Consider the following 18,430-nt stretch of genomic DNA (forward strand, 5'->3'; position numbering starts at 1 on the left):
AAAAGTAAGGCTTGTAAAGACAAAAGAAACATTGATCAAAGAAGAAACCAGAAAGGTGCTAACCCTTAAAAGACTACAGATACTTCTCAACGCAGACCTGTCTACCAATAAGCAAGACAACCAAATTTCAATAGATCTATCCATTCACAACGACTGCACTATTTTAGGTACCCAAAGTTATTTTATGGTAATTGTTTTTCTTGTCATAATTTCAAACATAAGGTTGTTAATTGTAGAGCCAATAGGGTTGTGTTGATGGTGCTATACTCGCCAACATGTCAGGGGATCTCCCCGGTAAGAAGTCCCAACTAGACCTCAAACCGTTTGGTGTAAGAGTCCCAGTAGTGGGGTAGTACAGTATCGCCTTGACCGCGGTTGCGCACAGAGGTGAGTAGGATGTCCTTGTTAGTAGCAAGGGTGTGACATGTGCAACAAGTCAAGGAATGTGCATGAATGGCTCTAACATATGGAACAAGGGTATGAATGCGCCCCTTAGAAACCTGTGACAACACGTATCTTGAAAGGGAACACATGAGACAGATACATCATAAGCTGGAAAGCAGGTTAGCCAACGATCCAAAGTCATGGTTAAACCAACAACACATCTCGATAAGATTCATACAAACATATATAGAAAAGTCCATACATACATGCGTAAACAACAACTACATATATCATTAGAATAACCAAGCTAGCTAAAATACAATAACAGCAACGAAATGTCACAGTCACTACCGCCTGCTCCTACAAAGAGATATACTAGCTCTGCACTGTGGAGAAGCCAATGCTTGTTACAATACACTCCAATCTCTCTCTAAGATAAACCTATAGGAATCTTGGTCCCAAAAGCCCGTACCATGAGTTATGAGGTTCTATAAATAGCAAAGGGTGGGGTGATCCTTGACATTCCCCTTTGTGACTTTTTCCTACCCTCATGATTCTTCAATTACTACATGACTGCTACATTCTACTATCGACACTTGGTCTTTCACTTTTACAAGATGTTACATTACAATCTACACATGTACCCATGTGAGACAAAATAGGCTTGAGAAAGCCATGCAAGATATCACTAAGACTCAGATAGCTGTGGGAAGACCAAATCTTCGACATCCTCGCGATGATTGATGATGGCAAACCAATGCCAAGCTTGCTAGTACGTTATGGTGTTCATGTGCTCAATGGTGACATCCTACTGAAAGCGCACTCTTACCTTCGTTGAATCCAGGTACACTGATTTGGCACCTCTGTCCAACTCGTATGATAACATGAGCATCATAGTCTTGAGTGCAACCGAACCAGCAACATACTGAAGCATAGTGTCTGCACTGATCAACAAGTCTGCGCTGGTGGCTACGCGCATCAACTCATCAAAGTACATGTCCAACTCCAGTTGGACTTGGTTCTTTGACTTTTCCTCGGTGAGTGTGCTAATGGATGGGATCATGTGCATGCGCACAATGGCATCCATGCTTCTGAACCCTCATGCATGTGAATTCTGCAAACTGGTGAAGAGATGCAGGAGTTCCTCATAGTTTCGGATCTAACTCCAGATGCGTGCCTTCAACTCTACCACCTTTGACTTCATCATCTTTGGCAAGTGTAATGGGGCTCCCTTGTACCTCATTGTCCATGTTTGCATGTGATCGACAACAGTATGCAAATTTGACAAGATGCGTACTCTCCTAGCATAGCGTTGTTGCCAATCGTTGAGATGGAAAACTGACTTATGCACGGTGACAAATCTGGAAAACAACGTCCGCATCACTACTCTGAGACATGATACTTCATCCAATATCTCTCTCCTCAACTCTGCTCTAGCAGATGTTGTAACCGGTTCTCCTCCCTGCTTGGCCGCTTGTAACTCCTTAGCCATGCGCTCGTTCTCTACTATTAAGAATCGAACACTCGAGCTGGTGGCTTCGGCATATGCTTTGGTAGCATCGAGAAATGTTGACAGATGCTTGCGCACATCAGATACGATCACTCGTTCTTCAAACTACGCAGGAGATATGTGAACACCTAGAGTGGGCACTTTGCACGAATGCACATCTCTGTGTTGTGACTCGTCAAAAGATATGTTGTGCATCTCTGCCTCCGGGTTGTCTTCAAGGATCTTTGTGTCTCCTGGATTGCTTGGGACTTGCTCTACTTCTAGATCGAGTGAAGCTGGTGGGGTGACCTCTTGGTTATGAGGCATGAGGTCAATATCTTATCTGACTCTGGCTTAACCATATCCGTGTCCATCTGCTCTATCATTTGTTCAATCTCTTGAGCTAAGTCCTGCTCCTGCGACTGCTCACCCTGTTTGCTTTGTGCCAGCTGCTCGGATGAATCTATAACCTGTATTGGCGCAGTATCATCAATCTGTGCATGATGCGCCTCCTCATGTACCTATTCCTTTTGTGCTTGCTTCTCCCTTCTACGCAAATCCTATTCTTCTCGAAGTTGTCGCTTCAACTCCTGCAACTCCTTTTGTATTTATTCCATCCTTTGTTTCTATCTTAGCCTTTATGCGATCATCTTTTCATGTTGTCGCCTCTTAGCCTCAATCTCCAAAGCTGCTTTCAGCACAAGTGGATCTGCTTTGAACTTACAACTTTGTTCTGCCTTTGAGTTGTCAACAACCTTTCTCTTTCCTTTGTCACGCGCAGATCTGCTACCCTTTGTTGCTACTAATGATGCTGCTCTCTGAGATGTTGCTTCCCTCTGTTGTGCTAACCACTCTACAACTATGCTGACCGGTTCATTGAGCCTAGAGGAGTGATAACAATATCTCCATGGGTCTTCCTCAGGCCAATGACATGCCCCGTGGATCCAAGGAAATTTCACTCTCGCACAGTGGTCCTTCACTAAGAAATGTGGGTCATACGGATTGAAACTTCTGATTTCGAAGGTGAAACTCTTGAACTCCTCCATCTCAGCCTCAGCATGCTTGAAATTTCGTATCTCATACAACCTGATCCGTAAAGTAAGAGTGGGCCAAGGTGCCTTCTTCTTTCTATGCAATCTCGCTGACAACCCTGTCGAGATGTGATATGACACCTCTTGCATGACGAGCTTGTCCATGGAAAAATTCGATAAAACATGCGAAGCCTTCTCCACATTGTACATCCATATGAAGGTTCCAAGGGGTGAGGCATACCAATATGCTATGTCAATCAATGCCTCCATCGCTACCTACGACATGCAAGGTGGATCCTGCTCAAATATTATTTTGTACACCGGGGTGACAAAGTGGTCAAACAATTGTATGATAACTCCGTGGAAGTTGCATTCGGAGAACAATCTACAATAAGTGTGCACAGAGGTTTCTAAAGGTGTCGATGCCCAACCCAAGCCTTGGAACTTCTAACAAGCACAGACTGCATCTAGAATGTAAACAGACATGTATATCTCTGCTCGTTGACCCTTGGGTGGATGTCAGGCTTGTGTCACCTATTCCTTCAACCTGAGAGCCAACATGTTAGACCAGATGCAAGGTCTTCCTTCGATGGTTAGTTGGTCCAACGTGATCACCTAACTCTATGGGAAGGTCTTTGTGCTCTCTTAGCCATATAAGCAGCATGCAAAGATGACCAAGTACTGATATGCTTTCCGCAGTATCTTCGCCTTAGAAACTTGGCTGGGTGTTGTCCTGAACTTGGCTATCTCTTTCACCCAGTTCTTCAAGATATCTCTTGAGTTTGCATTATTGTTGGGTCTGCTCAAGGGTTTCTCCATTATGATCACCGACTGTGGAAAGTGGTACATCTCCTGAAAGTCCTTTCCCATGAAGGTAGCAAGTTGTGTTCCACTGGCACCGCTCAGCACCATTGTCTCGGGACCTTATGTGAGGCAATCCAGTGGATCATTTCCGCGCATGGAAACATGTGATACCTGCATGCAATCCGCTACAAGCCAGATTTGTGAATGTTGACATAGACCCTGAGGTCTTCCATATTTTCCTCAAATGTGCCTGAGAATGTGTCGTTGATATCCTCACATTTCATCTTGATATCCTTGTCTATGAACAACTTGTTGTCTTCATAGATAGGTAAGCTCATAGACACTTGTTCAACTGCATCTCCAGTTGCACTTCCGATGGTGTCCTTTGACCCTCCTCTCTTGGAGGCCATTGTACATGAAGTGCTGAGAGATGGACGAACACTTGTGATACCTGGAGACATAAAAACACTCATGGAAATCAATCTGTAAGTTGTAAACCAAAACAACTTTGAGGACTGACATGAAACAAACCCGGGTGACTGCAACATAACCGGGTGACTCACTGGGAAGATTGCGCAATTTTCACCGGGATGCTGGGAGACTGACTGCCAAAGTTGTGCAAGGCATAGTCTTGTTTGTTAGGAAGTTGACTGACTGCTTGAACTGCACAATGCACAGTCTAGCCTGGTTTGCTGAGGACTGAAATTGCGCATTGCACAGTTTCAGTCAGCAATGACATGCAAAGCCAACAACTACATTGCGCAATTTCTGGGGCGAGCAAGGCACTTCCTTCCAGAATTGTGCAAAGTAAGTTTGGAGGCGAGTGTTGGGCCATATTTGTTTTCTGGAGGGAAGGCAGAGCCTTCACTCTCAGAAATGTACATTGCTAGTCGGGCAAGGCAAGGTCTGAGCCAAGGCAACCCAGACCTACCGATGGGCGATTGAAAACATGAAAAGTTCTGAATGCATGGCGAAGCTAAGTGTAAACAAGAGTGAATGATCATGCATGCAAACAGTGAGTGCAAGATTCAGAAAACGAGAAAACAAGAATGTGTGTGAAGCGAGTCGCCACAACAATGATTATAACTGCAGAAACAATGTCATGCATGCAACAATAATGAGATGCAATGAAAAATTTAAAACAACACTTCTACGAGCTAACATGAATTAAAACGATGATAGACGTTCAACAAAACCAAGCAAACAACATTCATAAAAAGTGAAATACAAAAAGCAATAGAAAGGCAGTAAAAGACATGAAAAGCATACTTACCCGGAAAAAGCTGAGCTAAATGTGCCAAAGACTCCTAGATGCGATCTGGGATGTTAGAGCTCCAAGATCGATGTAAGGAATAAGCTTTGAAGAGTCGAATAAATAAGTTTGATAAGGATGAGGCTTATGACGCCCATGCCACAAATCTAGGAAAAAGCGACATTTGGAGGGAAGTTTCTAAAATGATCTTTGCATGTAACCTCCAACTGCTAAAAATAGATCCCTGAAATTTAGGGACGCTTTTTTACTTTCTTCTTTTTTGTTTTTTCGGGAAAAGCAGCACATGCATGTAAATTAGGATTGCTCAGTCCTGGGGGGAACTGGTCAACCTAAAAGCACATGCAACAGTCTGCAAGCTTGGGGATGAAATTTGCGCAATTTCTGGGCTGAGCAAGACTGGATGTCCCTCATGCATTGCACAATTTTTGGACTAAAGCCCTGGCTGTCAGTCAGAATTGTGCAATTTCTTAGCTGAAGCATAGTGTTGGAATGAATTTCACATTTTCCAAAGGGAAGGCTGCCTAGCTAGATTGCACATTTATGGAGTCCAACAGGATTGCGCAATTTTTGGAGGGAAGGTTGGTTCCCCTCCAAAATTGCGCAATTTTCTAGGTAAGCATCTCATCCAGAAAATGGTTAAGTCTAGAATGTTAGCCTATGGGTGGGAGGCAAACAAGTTGACCAACACAGGCTAGTAAACCACTGAAATTCAGTTGAAGCCTATGTACTTGGACAGTGCAAGACATGCTGCTAAGGATGGTTGGTAGGGAGGCTCCAAAACAAAGCTAAGGAAAAATTTTGGAGGGTAGTTGTAACTGCTACAACACTTGGCAACACACTGGTAGAACTCTAGCTCTTTGAATGGACCTTGTTTTGTGAAAAGCAAGTTTAACTCCTTCAAAAGTATTGTTCAGTTCTTAGAACATCTTGGTTTCCACACTAGCTTGATTGAAAGATGTAGCACCTACCATGATCTTGGTCGATCAACACACATTCCAAACCAAGTCAACACAGTTGTTTCAGTGGGTGATGAGGGATATATTGGTATAGAAGCAATATGATATTTAGAGCTTAAGTTTCATCTCTGGTGTTGCTCTGCTGCCAGCAGGCCTAGATAGTACCCTGACGGAGTCACACAGGAACACAAGCATCGCTCCACTGCCAGCGAGCCTAGTCAGTACACCGACGGAGTTACTTGCATCAACTCTCTATGCAGGAAGCCTTTCTCTCCTCTCGTCTTATTCATATTTCATTTTTTCAAAAAAAAATCACATTTTCATCATTTTTTTTCATTTTTCATTTTTCATAACTGTGCATAACACTTATTCATTTCAGAGGCAGAAGATGGATCCCGACTTATTAAGAGCATAAGAGGTTGTTCCTTCATAGAAGTATTTTGTATATACCTCTGACATGCTTGTTAAGATTTTCCCCCTCATGTTACTCTACTTGACTGAGCTGACAAGGGTTAACCCAAAAACAACCAACTAGATTAGGTGATACTAGTTAGCACGCAAGCGTTGTGTTTTCATCAAGGTTCACTTCGAAGAGAATGTATTTTCCATTGGTGTATCATTGGTTGAAGACAACAAGTTCTACATAGAGAGACAGGACAACAGATAACCAAGTATTGGTAACTTCACAAGTCCTCTTGTACTTTACCCTGCTTATTTCAAGAGTCGCACACGGTTTCATGTGAAACTAACCTACGAACGTAAACAAGAAAACAAACAACAAAGCAAAGAGTAGAAGTAAATGTGAAAGGAAAGCAAGTAAGCAAAGCAAGCAGGCAAGCAAACCAGTCAACAAGGAAAGGAAGCAAACGTGCATGAAAGCAAACAAGACAAAAGAAAACACTACTCCTACTCCTAAACTAACGGTGCATGGGTCTACTCACATAAAGTTATACTTCCAATTCATCCACCAACACATTGATCGACCCATGTTGGTGAAGGCATGGTTCGCGAACAACATATTCAAGTGAACCAAAAAACATGAAAGATATAACAATGAAGACAAACACACTCCGAGTTTAAATGTGCCTATAGAAAAGAAAAAAGTGAAAGCGCATGACATGCACTATGTGGACTTACCATGGTGTTGTGCTACACTGTGTGCATAGGTTAAGCATATGCACTCTCTTAACTGTGACATGAAAGCAAACGCGGGAAACATAGACAACTTGTGTCGTGCAAGTGTGCTTGCTGTGTAAGATTCCTCCAATGCATGAGCGATGGGATCATGTAGTTCGAGTGGAGGAAGCAAAATCTATGTGTTGGATTGATCTTCAATGCATATAGATGAGTGATGAGGAGCCTTAGATGTTTCAACAATTTCCTAACCGGAAGTGAAGCCAACCTCAGGATAGCGAGGGATTGACATAACCATCAGCTCGGGTTGAAGTGCCTCGATAGTCTACAGGGTTTCCACTTCGTTGACAGATAGATCACCATAAACAAGTGGCTTTGAAAAATCAACAACGATATAATCATCATCATGATCGAATACGGGAGTAAATGGATCACGACAACTACGATAAAAAAAAATCAATGATTTCATTGGCATCCTCATGATCAGATAAATCAAATAGAAGTGTAGAAGAGAAGCAAGAATTCACCCTCTGTGTTTCTAGAAAAAGCAGATGAAAAATCGAGTGGATTTTCAATGAATAATTTGTCCTCTCCGCTATCGAATGATAAAATGACATCAGATCTGTTCTGCGAATGATTGGCAATGAATGCATATGTGGAAGGGTTTACACAAGGAAAATCAGAGATAGCAAAATCACCAAAGATGTCAGGAAAAAGTGGAGGAGGCGCGGACAAAAGGAGATCATCCTTCGTCATGGGTTTATGCTCAGGTTCCCAGTCATACTCATCATGAATGACGATGCAGGTTGGTTGTGTAACACCAACTCTATCGATGGCTTGATCCTCATTCACAACAAGTGTAGAGTCTAGAACGGAAGAACATAAGACAGTGCAATCTGGAGGATCAGTAGAATGTGAAGATGGAGGCTGAGGTAACAAATGCATGTGACAACCCATGGGCTTTGCAACCAAATCTGCATGAAAATTGAGAGAAGTGATGCTGGGAGGATATGACAGTTGAACAGACATGTGTGCATGTTCTCCCACATCACTCTACGGTGGTGAATCTGTTTGATGAGGGGAAGGCGAACAGTCACCTGTCACAGTGATTGTGTCCACTTGTAATTGCGCAGCTCCATCACCAAAGTATGCTGAGCGGGGTTTTAACTTCAACTTCATCTTGGGATAGAATTATTTGTGAAGGAAATATTCAAATTTGTCCCAAAGATATTGGAATTTCATCTGGTTTTTCGAAGCTTCAAACTGAAGTACACGGAAGCGCTACCAAAAATCCATAGGCGATTCATGCAGAGTCTTCCGTTGTTTCAACAGTTTTTTGTCAAGAGGTTCAGGATCAAAATGATGGAAAGTAGATTCAATTAGATCACAGAACTGCTCAAGTGAGTGCACGCAACCGTGAGGCAGGTTGTGGCACCATCATTGTGGGGATTTGCAAAGTGTGTGTGAAAGCAGCAAGTTGACCTCGACTTCATCGAACTCATTTGCATCCTCAAGGAATGCAAGGAAGTCATGTAAGTACTCAGGCCAGGCCACTTCGCCTTCACCATTGTACGTGAATTCCGACAAGAGATCATAAAACTCCCTCGTGATGTCGACAGGTTCAGCATGGGACAAACATTACGGAGGGAGGAGTCTAACGATATCCATGATAGATGTGCGAAGATTCAAAATAGGATGTGAGGACTTAGCTTGTCATCTGGCCCTCCTTCTAGTGCCAGAAAATGTTGACGGTGCTGGACCTGCCAACATGTCAAGGGATCTCCCCGGTAATAAGTCCCAACTAGACCTCAGACTGTTTGGTGTAGGAGTCCTAGCAGTGGGGTAGTATGGTATCGCCTTGACTGCGGTTGTGCGCAGAGGTGAGTAAGATGTCCTTGTTGGTAGCAAGGGTGTGACATGTGCAACAAGTCAAGGAAGGTGCATGAATGGCTCTAACACACGGAACAGGGGTATGCGTGTGCCCCTTAGAAACTTCTGACAACATGCAACTTGAAAGGAAGCACACAAGAGAGATACATAACAAGCTGGAAAGCAGGTTAGCCAACGATCCAAAGTGATGTTTAAACCAACAACACATCTTGATAAGATTCATACAAACATATATAGAAAAGTCCATACATACATGTGTAAACAACAACTACATATATCATTAGAGTAACCAAGCTAGCTAAAATACAATAACAACATATGCATGAAATGTGTTGGCTCTGTTATATTAAGAAAGTGAAAGATCCAATCATACATACAACTATGAGCAACCACTAGTCCTGACAATGGAATGTTACATTCACTGCCGCCTGCTCCTCCAAAGATATATACTAGCTCTACACTATGGAAAATCCAAGGCTCGTTACAATACACTCCAAGCTCTCTCTAAGATACACCTATAGGAGGCTTGGCTCCCAAAAGCTCATACAATGAGTTATGAGATTCTATAAATAGCAAAGGGTGGGGTGACCCTTGACATTCCCCTTTGTGACTTTTCACCTACCCTCATGACTCTTCAACTATTACATGACTATTAAATTCTATTATCGATGATTGGTCTTTCAGTTTTACATGATGTTACATTACAATCTACACATATACCCATGTGAGACAAAACAAGCTTGAGCAAGCCATATAAGATATCACTAAGACTTGGACAACTGTAGGATGACCAACTCTTCGACATCTTCTCGATGATCGACGATGGCGAGTCGATGCCAAGCTTGGTAGTCTGTTATGGTGTTCGCACGCTCAATGGTGACGTCTTGCTGAAAGCGCACTCTTGCCTTCATTGCATCTGGGTACACTGATTTTGCACCTATCTCCAACTCGTTTGATAACATGCGCATCATAGTCTTGAGTGCAGCCGGACCAGCAACATACTGATGCATAGTGTCTACGCTAATCTCCAAGTCTGCGTTGGTGGCTACACGCATCAACTCATCAAAGTACATGTCCAGCTCCAGTCGGACTTGGTTCTTTGACTTCACCTCAGTGAGTGTGCCAATGGATGGGATCACGTGCGTGCACACAATGGCATCCATGCTTATGAACCCCCATGCATGTGAAGTTTGCAAATTGGTGATGAGATGCGGGAGTTCCTCATAGCTCCAGAACTAACTCTGGATGTGTGCCTTCAACTCTACTGCCTTTGGCTTCATCATCTTTGGCAAGTGAAATGGTGCTACCTTGTACCTCATTGTCCATGTTTGCATGCGATCGAAAGTAGTATGCAGATTTGACAAGATGTGTGCTCTCCTAGCACAGTGTTGCTGCCAACCGTTGAGATGGACAACTGACTTATGCACGGTGATGAATATGGAATACAAGTCTGCAATAATTGCTTCGAGAGACGATACTTCATCCAATATCACTCTCCTCAAATTTTCTTTGGCGGATGTTATAATTTTTTCTCCTCCCTGTTTGGTCGCTTGTAACTCCTTAGCCACGTGCTTGTTCTTTACTATCCAGAATCGAACACTTGAGCTAGTGGCTTCGGCATATGCTCTAGTAGCATCATCCAATGTTGTTGGATGCTTGCACACATTGAATACAATCACTCGTTCTTCAAACTATGCAGGAGATATGTGAACATCCAAAGTGGGCACTTTGTACGACTGCACAACTCTGTGTTGTGACTCATCGAAAGATATGTTGTGCATCTCCGCCTCCAAATTGTCTTCAAGGATCTTTGTGTCTCCTTGATCGCTTGGGACTTTCTCTGCTTCCGTATCTAGTGAAGCCATTGGGGTGACCTCTTAGTTCTGAGGCATGAGGTCAATATCCTGATCTGACTCTGGTTGAACCATATCCATGTCCATTTGATCTATCATCTATTCAATCTCTTGAGCTAAGTCCTGCTCGTACAACTGCTCACCCTATCTGCTCTGTGGAAGCTGCTCGGATGAGTCTATAACCTGTATTGGCGCAGTTTCATCAATTTGTGTATGTTGCACCTCCTATTGTACTTGTTCCTGCTGCGCTTGCTTCTCTCTTCTGCACAACTCCTGTTCTTCTTGGAGTTGCCGCTTCAACTCCTGCAACTCCTTTTTTGTTTCCTCCATCCTCTGTTTCTCTCTTAGCCTTTGCACGATCCTCTTGTTGCGTTGTCGACTCTTAGCCTTAATCTCCAAAGCTGCTTTCAGCACAAGTGGATCTACTTTGAACTTGCACCTTTGTTTTGCCTCTGTGTTATCAACAACCTTTCTTTTGCCTTTGTCACGCACAAGTCTGCTTCCCTCTGCTGCTACTGATGATGATGCTCTATGAGATGCTACTTTCCTCTTCTTTACTAACCAATCTACAGCTATGCCGACTGGTTCATTGAGCTTGGAGGAGTGATAACAATATCTCCATGGGTCTTCCTCAGGCCAATGACATGCCCCGTGGATCCAAGGAAATTGCACTCTCGCACAGTGGTCCTTCACTAAGCAATGTGGGTCATACGGATTGAAACTTCTAGTGTTGAAGGTGAATCTCTTGAACTCCTCCGTCTTGGCCTCAACATGCTTGAGATTTCGTATCTCATACAACCCGATTTGCAAAGGAAGAGCGAGCCAAGGTGCCTTCTTCTTCCTGTGCAGTCTCGTTGACAACCCTATCGAGATGTGATATGACACCTCTTTCATGACGATCTTGTCCATGGAAAACTTCGGTAAAACATGTGGAGCCTTCTCGTGTTGTACATCCGTATGAAGGTGCCAAGGGGTGAGGCATACCAATATGCTATGTCGATCAATGCCTCCATCGCTGCCTGCGACATGCAAGGTGGATCCTGCTCAAATATCATTTTGTACACCGGGGTGACAAAGTGGTTGGGCAACTATATGATAACTCTTTGGAAGTTGCATTTGTAGAACAATCTGCAATAAGTGTGCACAGAGGTTTCCAAAGGTGTCCATGCCCAACCCAAGCCTAGGAACTACTGACAAGCACATACTGCATCTAGAATGTAAGCATACATGTATATCTCTACTTGCTGACCCTTGGGCAGATGTCAGGATTCTGTCACCTATTCCTTCAACCTGAGATCCAACATGTCAGACCAGTTGCAAGGTCTTCCTTTTCTAGCTAGTTGGTCCATCACGATCACCCAATTCTACGGGAAGGTCTCTTCGCTCTCTTGGTCATATAAGCGACATGCAAAGATGACCAAGTACTGATATGTCTTCTGTAGTATCTTCGTCTTGTAAACCTGGTTGGGTGTTGTCCTGAACTTGGCTGACTCTTTTGCCCAACTCTTCAAGATATCTCTTAAGTTTGCACTACTGTTAGGTTTGCTGAAGGGTTTCTCCATTGTGATCATCGGTTGTGGCAAGTGGTACATCTCCTGAAAGAACTTCGCCCTGAAGGTAGTAAGATGTGTTCTACTAGCCCATTGTCTCAGGATCAATATGTGAGACAATCCAGTGGATTATGTATGCGCATGGAAACACAAGATACTTGCATGCGATCCGGTACAAGCCAAACTTGTGAATGTCGACATAGACCCTACGGTCTTCTAGATTTTCCTCAAATGTGCTTGAGAAGGTTTCATTGATATCATTCCATTTCATCTTAATATCCTTGTCTATGAACAACTTGGTGTCTTCATAAATAGGAAAGCTCATAAACACTTTTTCAACTGCATCTCCAGTTGCACTTTCGACGGTGTCCTTTGACCTTGCTCTCTTGGAGGCCATTTTACCTGAACAGTTGAGAGACGGATGAATACTTGTGATACCTAGAGGCATAGCAACACTCATGGCAAGCAATCTTTCAGTTGTAAACCAAAACAACTTTGAGGATTGACATGAAACATACCTGGGCGACTAAGGGAAGATTGTGCAATTTTCACCGAGAGGCTGGGACACTAACTGCCAAAACTGCGCAAGGCACAATCTGGGCCGTCAGGAGGTTGACTGACTACTAGAACTGCACAATGCATAGTCCAGCCTGGCATACTGAGGACTGAAACTGCACATTGCGCAGTTTCAATCAGCAATGACGTGCAAACCCAACAACTGCATTATGTAATTTCTAGGGCTAGCAAGGCACTACCTTCCAGAATTACACAAAGGAAGCTTGGAGGCTAGTGCTGGGCCATATTTGTGCATTTTCTGGATGGAAGGTAGAGCCTTCACTCTCAGAAATGCACATTGCTAGCTGAGGAAGGCAAGGTTCGGGCCAAGGCAACCCAGACCCGTTGTTGGGCGACTGAAGACATGAAAAGTTTTGAATTCATGGCGAAGCTAAGTGTAAACAAGAGTGAATGATCACGCATGAAAACAGTGAGTGAAAGATTCAGAAAACGGGAAAACAAGCATGTGTGTGAAGCAAGTCATCGTAACGACGATCGTTAGTGCAGAATTAGTGTCATGCAAGCGACAACAATGAGATGCAATGAAAAACTTAAAAGAACGTTTCTACAGGCTAACATGCATTAAAACGACAACATGCGTTCAAAAAAACCAAGCAAACAACATTCAAACAAAGTGAAATATAAAAAACGATAGAAAAGCAGCAATAGACATGAAAAGTAGACTTACCCGGAAAAAGCTGAGTTGAATGTGCCGAAGCTCCTACATGCGATGTGGGATGTCAGAGCTCCAAGATCGATGTGAGGAATGGGCTCTGAAGCGTCGATAAATAAGTTTGATAAGGATGAGACTTATGACGCGCATGCCACAAATCTAGGAAAAGGCGACACTTAGAGGGAAGTTTCTAAAACAATCTTTGCATGTAACCTCCAACTACTAAAAATTGATCCCTAAACTCTAGGGATGTTTTCTTGATTTTTTTCTTTTTTGCTTTTTTGGGAAAAACAACCCATGCATGCAAATCAAGATTGCTCAGTCCTGGGGGGGATTAGTCAACCTGAAAACACATGCAACAGTCTACAAGCCTGGGGATGAAATTTGTGCAATTTCTGGGCTGAGAAAGATTGGTTGTCCCTCATGCATTACACAATTTCTGGATTGAAGCCCTGGCTGTCAATGAAAATTGCGCAATTTCTGAGTTGAAGCCCAGTGTTGGGTTGAATTTCACATTTTCCAGAGGGAAGGCTGCCGGGATGGATTATGCTTTTCTAGAGCCCAGCAGGCAGCCTAGCAGGATTATGCAATTTCTAGAGGGAAGGTTGGTTCCCTTGAAAAATTGCGCAATTTTCTAGGTGAGCATCTCAACCAAAAAATGGTTAAGTCTGGAATGTCAGCTTGCAAGTGGGAGGCAAACAGTTTGACCAACACATGTTGGTAAGCCATTGAAACTCAGTTGAAGCCTATGTACTTGGACAGTGCAAGACATGCTGCTAAGGATGGTTGGTAGGGAGGCTCCAAAACAAAGCTAAGGAAAAATTTTGGAGGGTGGTTGTAGCTGCTACAACAGGTTGAAAGAGATTAAAATGTTAGATCCAACTACTTTCAAAACTTAATATCTAGAAATTCTTTGATGGAAAGAGAAGCTCATTCTCCCCTGTCTTGAATACGATTAAATATTTCAATTATAACAACTTTGGTCACAAAGCTAGTGAATGTAGACGTAGACTCTTTAACCCTCCCAGATATCGGATTCCCAAGCAGTCCACACATGAAGGGAACATAAAGAAATAGAAACAAAAGACAAAGGGGATTGAATAATGTAGATTTTCCCTATATGCCCATGACCAAGAAGGAAAATGGTATGTTGATAGTGGGTGTTCTAAACACATGATTAGAGATAAAAGTAAATTCCTATTTCTAAAAGATGATAGTGTCACATTTAGAAATAATGTTCCAACCCAAAGAAAAAGAAATGGAATAGTCAACTTGGATGAAAAGACCAAAACCAATTTTTTTTTGTATGTGGATGGTCTTAAGCACAATCTATTAAGTGTGAGCCAAATGTGTGACAATGGCTATGATGTGACATTTCGATCTAAATATTATGAAATAAAAAGAGTAGATAATGGTAAGTTAGTAGGGAAAGCAATTAGGACCCTTAGCAATGTGTATGTTTTTGATGACTCTAGAGTAAAGTGTTGCTTATGAAAAACATATAAAACCTGGTTATGGCATAAAAGGATGGGCCATGTGAATTTTGATAATTTAGTAATGATCATGAAGACAAAGGAGGTAAGAGGTATGCCAAGATTGTCAAAGCCATATAGCTCCATATGTAAATAATGTCAATTTGGAAAGCGAGCAAGGGTACACTTCAAGATAAAAGTGTACACAACATCTAGACCCCTAGAGTTGGTTCATACTGATATATGTGGCCCTACACGAACACAGATTCCACGAGGAGAAAAGTACTTCATTCTGTTCATTGATGATTTTATCAAAGAAACTTGGATTATGTTACTTAAATAAAAAACATATGCTCTCAGCAAGTTCAAAGCGTTTAAAGCTCAAGTGGAAAATGAGAAAGACTTGAAAATCAGATGCTTAAGGTCAGGGAGAGGAGCATAATTTACCTCCAATGAGTTTGAAGAGTTTTGCAAGGATCATGGAATCAAGGAGACAATATTTAGTTTCCAAAACCCCTTAGAAAAATGTAGTGGAGAGAAAGAACATGTTAGTTCAAGAAATGGCAAGAGCAATGATGGATGAAGTAAAAGTGGCACACACATTCTAGGGAGAAGAAACTCAAACTTTTGTATATTTATCTTATATAATTTTATTAACAAAATGTGACAAAGCTCCTAAAGAGTTATGGAAAGGAAGGCCAACCTCCAAGAAACATATCAAAGTATTCAAAAACACATGCTATATAAAAAAGAATGATAAGAAACCGGGTAAGCTTGACTCTCAAACTGATGATTGTATTTTTCTTGGATATTCATTTAAAAGCAAGGGCTACAAATGCTATAACAAAATAATCAAGAAAATTATGGAATGTATTGATGCCAAGGTAAATGAATCATTTCCACATCTAGAAGAATCTCAAGAAAAAGAAAAGTTAGATGATAGTGAGTATGCTTTTAAATATGCAAAACTAGAAGAAGAAGAAGAAGAAAAGACCCCTTAGAGGCACAAAACTCCACCTAGATATGTGCAAAAGAAACACCTTGAGAGTCAAATAATTGGAGACAAAGAACTAGGAGTTCAAACAAGAAGAAGATTCATAAGAAATCCTAGACACACAAATTTTGCTCTTCTATTTCAAATAAAACCTAAAAACTTAGTAAAGCAAGTGAAGATAAATTCTTGGTTAAAGTAATGGATGATGAATTTGATCAAATAGAGAAAAAAACACTTGGGAATTAGTTCCTAGACCAAAAGGCGAAAAAACATTATTGGTACCAAGTGGGCGTTCAAGAACAAGTTGAATGACAAAGGACAAGTGGTAAGGAATAAAGCCATGCTGGTATGCAAAGGATATGCTCAGGTATAAATTATTGTTTTTGAAGAATTTTTTTCCTTGATAGATAGTTTGGAAGCTATCAGAATGTTCTTTCCATTTGTAATCAATAGGAATTTTAAAGTTTATCAAATGGATGTCAAGTTAGCATTCCTCAATGGTGAATTAGAGGAGGAACTATACATTGAATAGCTAGGAGGTTTTTAGCTAACTAAAGATGCATACCAAGTTTGTAGGATGAAGAAAACGTTGTATGGGTTGAAACAAACTCCATGAGCTTGGTATGTAAGATTGGACAAATATCTAAAGTAGTAGGGTTTTAAAATATGAGCAACAGACAACAAATTGTACACTAAATCTGAGAATGGAAATATACTAATCATTGTTGTGTAAGTAGATGACATCATTTTTGGGATCGATCTGGAACGAATGGTTCAACAGTTTGTTGAAGCAATGTAGAAGGAATTCAAAATGTTTATGTTGGGATAATTTTCATTCTTCCTAGGTTTACAAGTCATTTAGTTAGAGAAAGGTATTTCCATTTTCCAATCCATGTATCTAAAGAAACTATGAAAAAGTTTGGTATGGAAGAGTGTAACCCTGTAAGCATACCCATGGCGTCTGGATGCAAACTTAGTAATGAAGATGAGTCCCCTAATGTAAATCAAACCATTTATAGGTCAATGGTTGGAATTATTTTCTATTTAACAACATCTAGACTTGATATCATGCAAGTTGTAGGAGTAGTAGACAAATTCCAATCAAACCCCAAAGAAATCCATGTAAATGTAGTCAAAAGGATTTTCAAATACCTATAGGGAATAATTGATTTTGGTTTATGGTATGGATAAGACAAAGATTTCAATTTAAAAGCATACACTGATGTGGAATGGGCATGTAGCATTGATGATAGAAAGAGCACTAGTGGTGTTGCATTCTTCTTAGGAAATTGTTTGGTATCTTAGGTAAGCAAGAAACAAAACTCAATCTCCTTATCTAAAATTGAAGTTGAGTTTATAACAGTAGAAACTTGTTGTACACAAATCCTTTGGATGAAGCAAACACTCAAGGATTTCAAGGTAGAATTTAATGATCCTATCCCCATCATGTGTGACAATAACAATGCAATAAGTATTTCTAAAAACCTTATTATGCATTAAAAAACAAAGCACATTCCAATCAAGTACCATTTTTTGAGAGATTAGGTTATTGATTGTGTTGTTAGGTTGGAATATGTTGCTACTAATGAGCAGATTGCAAATATTTTCACCAAACCACTTCCCAGGGATCCCTTTGAGTACCTCCAACAATAGGTAAGAGTCGTATCTCCTTTAGCTCAATAAATAAGTGAAAATAAGGGACTAGTAGTTACTCAATATATTGAGAAACTTGGAGATTTAGTTGCAAGAGAAGAACGGTGAAATGAAAAGTCTTTATTGTGATTTCTATTATGATAGAGACATATTGTAGCAAAACTAAGCAGTCCATAGGGGTTATATAGTTCAACTATGTGGAATATTGTTAAAATTGACAACTAGGGCAAAACTTCATGCGGGTGATCTTATTCATTGCTGATAATATTTTTATTAGATTCCTCTCGTCGAGAGGTGTAGGATTGATATAAAGATCATCCGATTCCGATAAGTATTCATGGAGATATGAATTTATTTTGATTATGGAATTATTATCAAGCCAACCTACAACTCATGTAGGCTCAGAAGCCCAACAGTCGCATCTATTCACCCACCAATGTTGTGTATAAATATAAGAGAACTTTTCCTCATTTAGACTCACTCATCTCATCACATCTCTCTCTCTCTACTGCGCAGATATGAGTCTCTTCTCTACTGCGCTGAAATGGGTCTCTCTCTCTCACACATGTGAAGCCGGAAGCTGTTGAATTTGAAGCAGCAACTGCAGAAGTAAAGATTGACTTGCGTGGCCTAGAAGATCTCCTCTTTGGAACTGCGTTGTAAGTTCATCTGAACCTCCTTTGAAAGCCACAACTTTTGGTGGTGGAATGAAGTCAATC

Source organism: Pinus tabuliformis, chromosome 6 (assembly GCF_031772625.1).
Source record: "Pinus tabuliformis cultivar Carrire ecotype Pingquan chromosome 6, CPIR1, whole genome shotgun sequence".
In the NCBI taxonomy this organism is placed as follows: Eukaryota; Viridiplantae; Streptophyta; class Pinopsida; order Pinales; family Pinaceae; genus Pinus; species Pinus tabuliformis.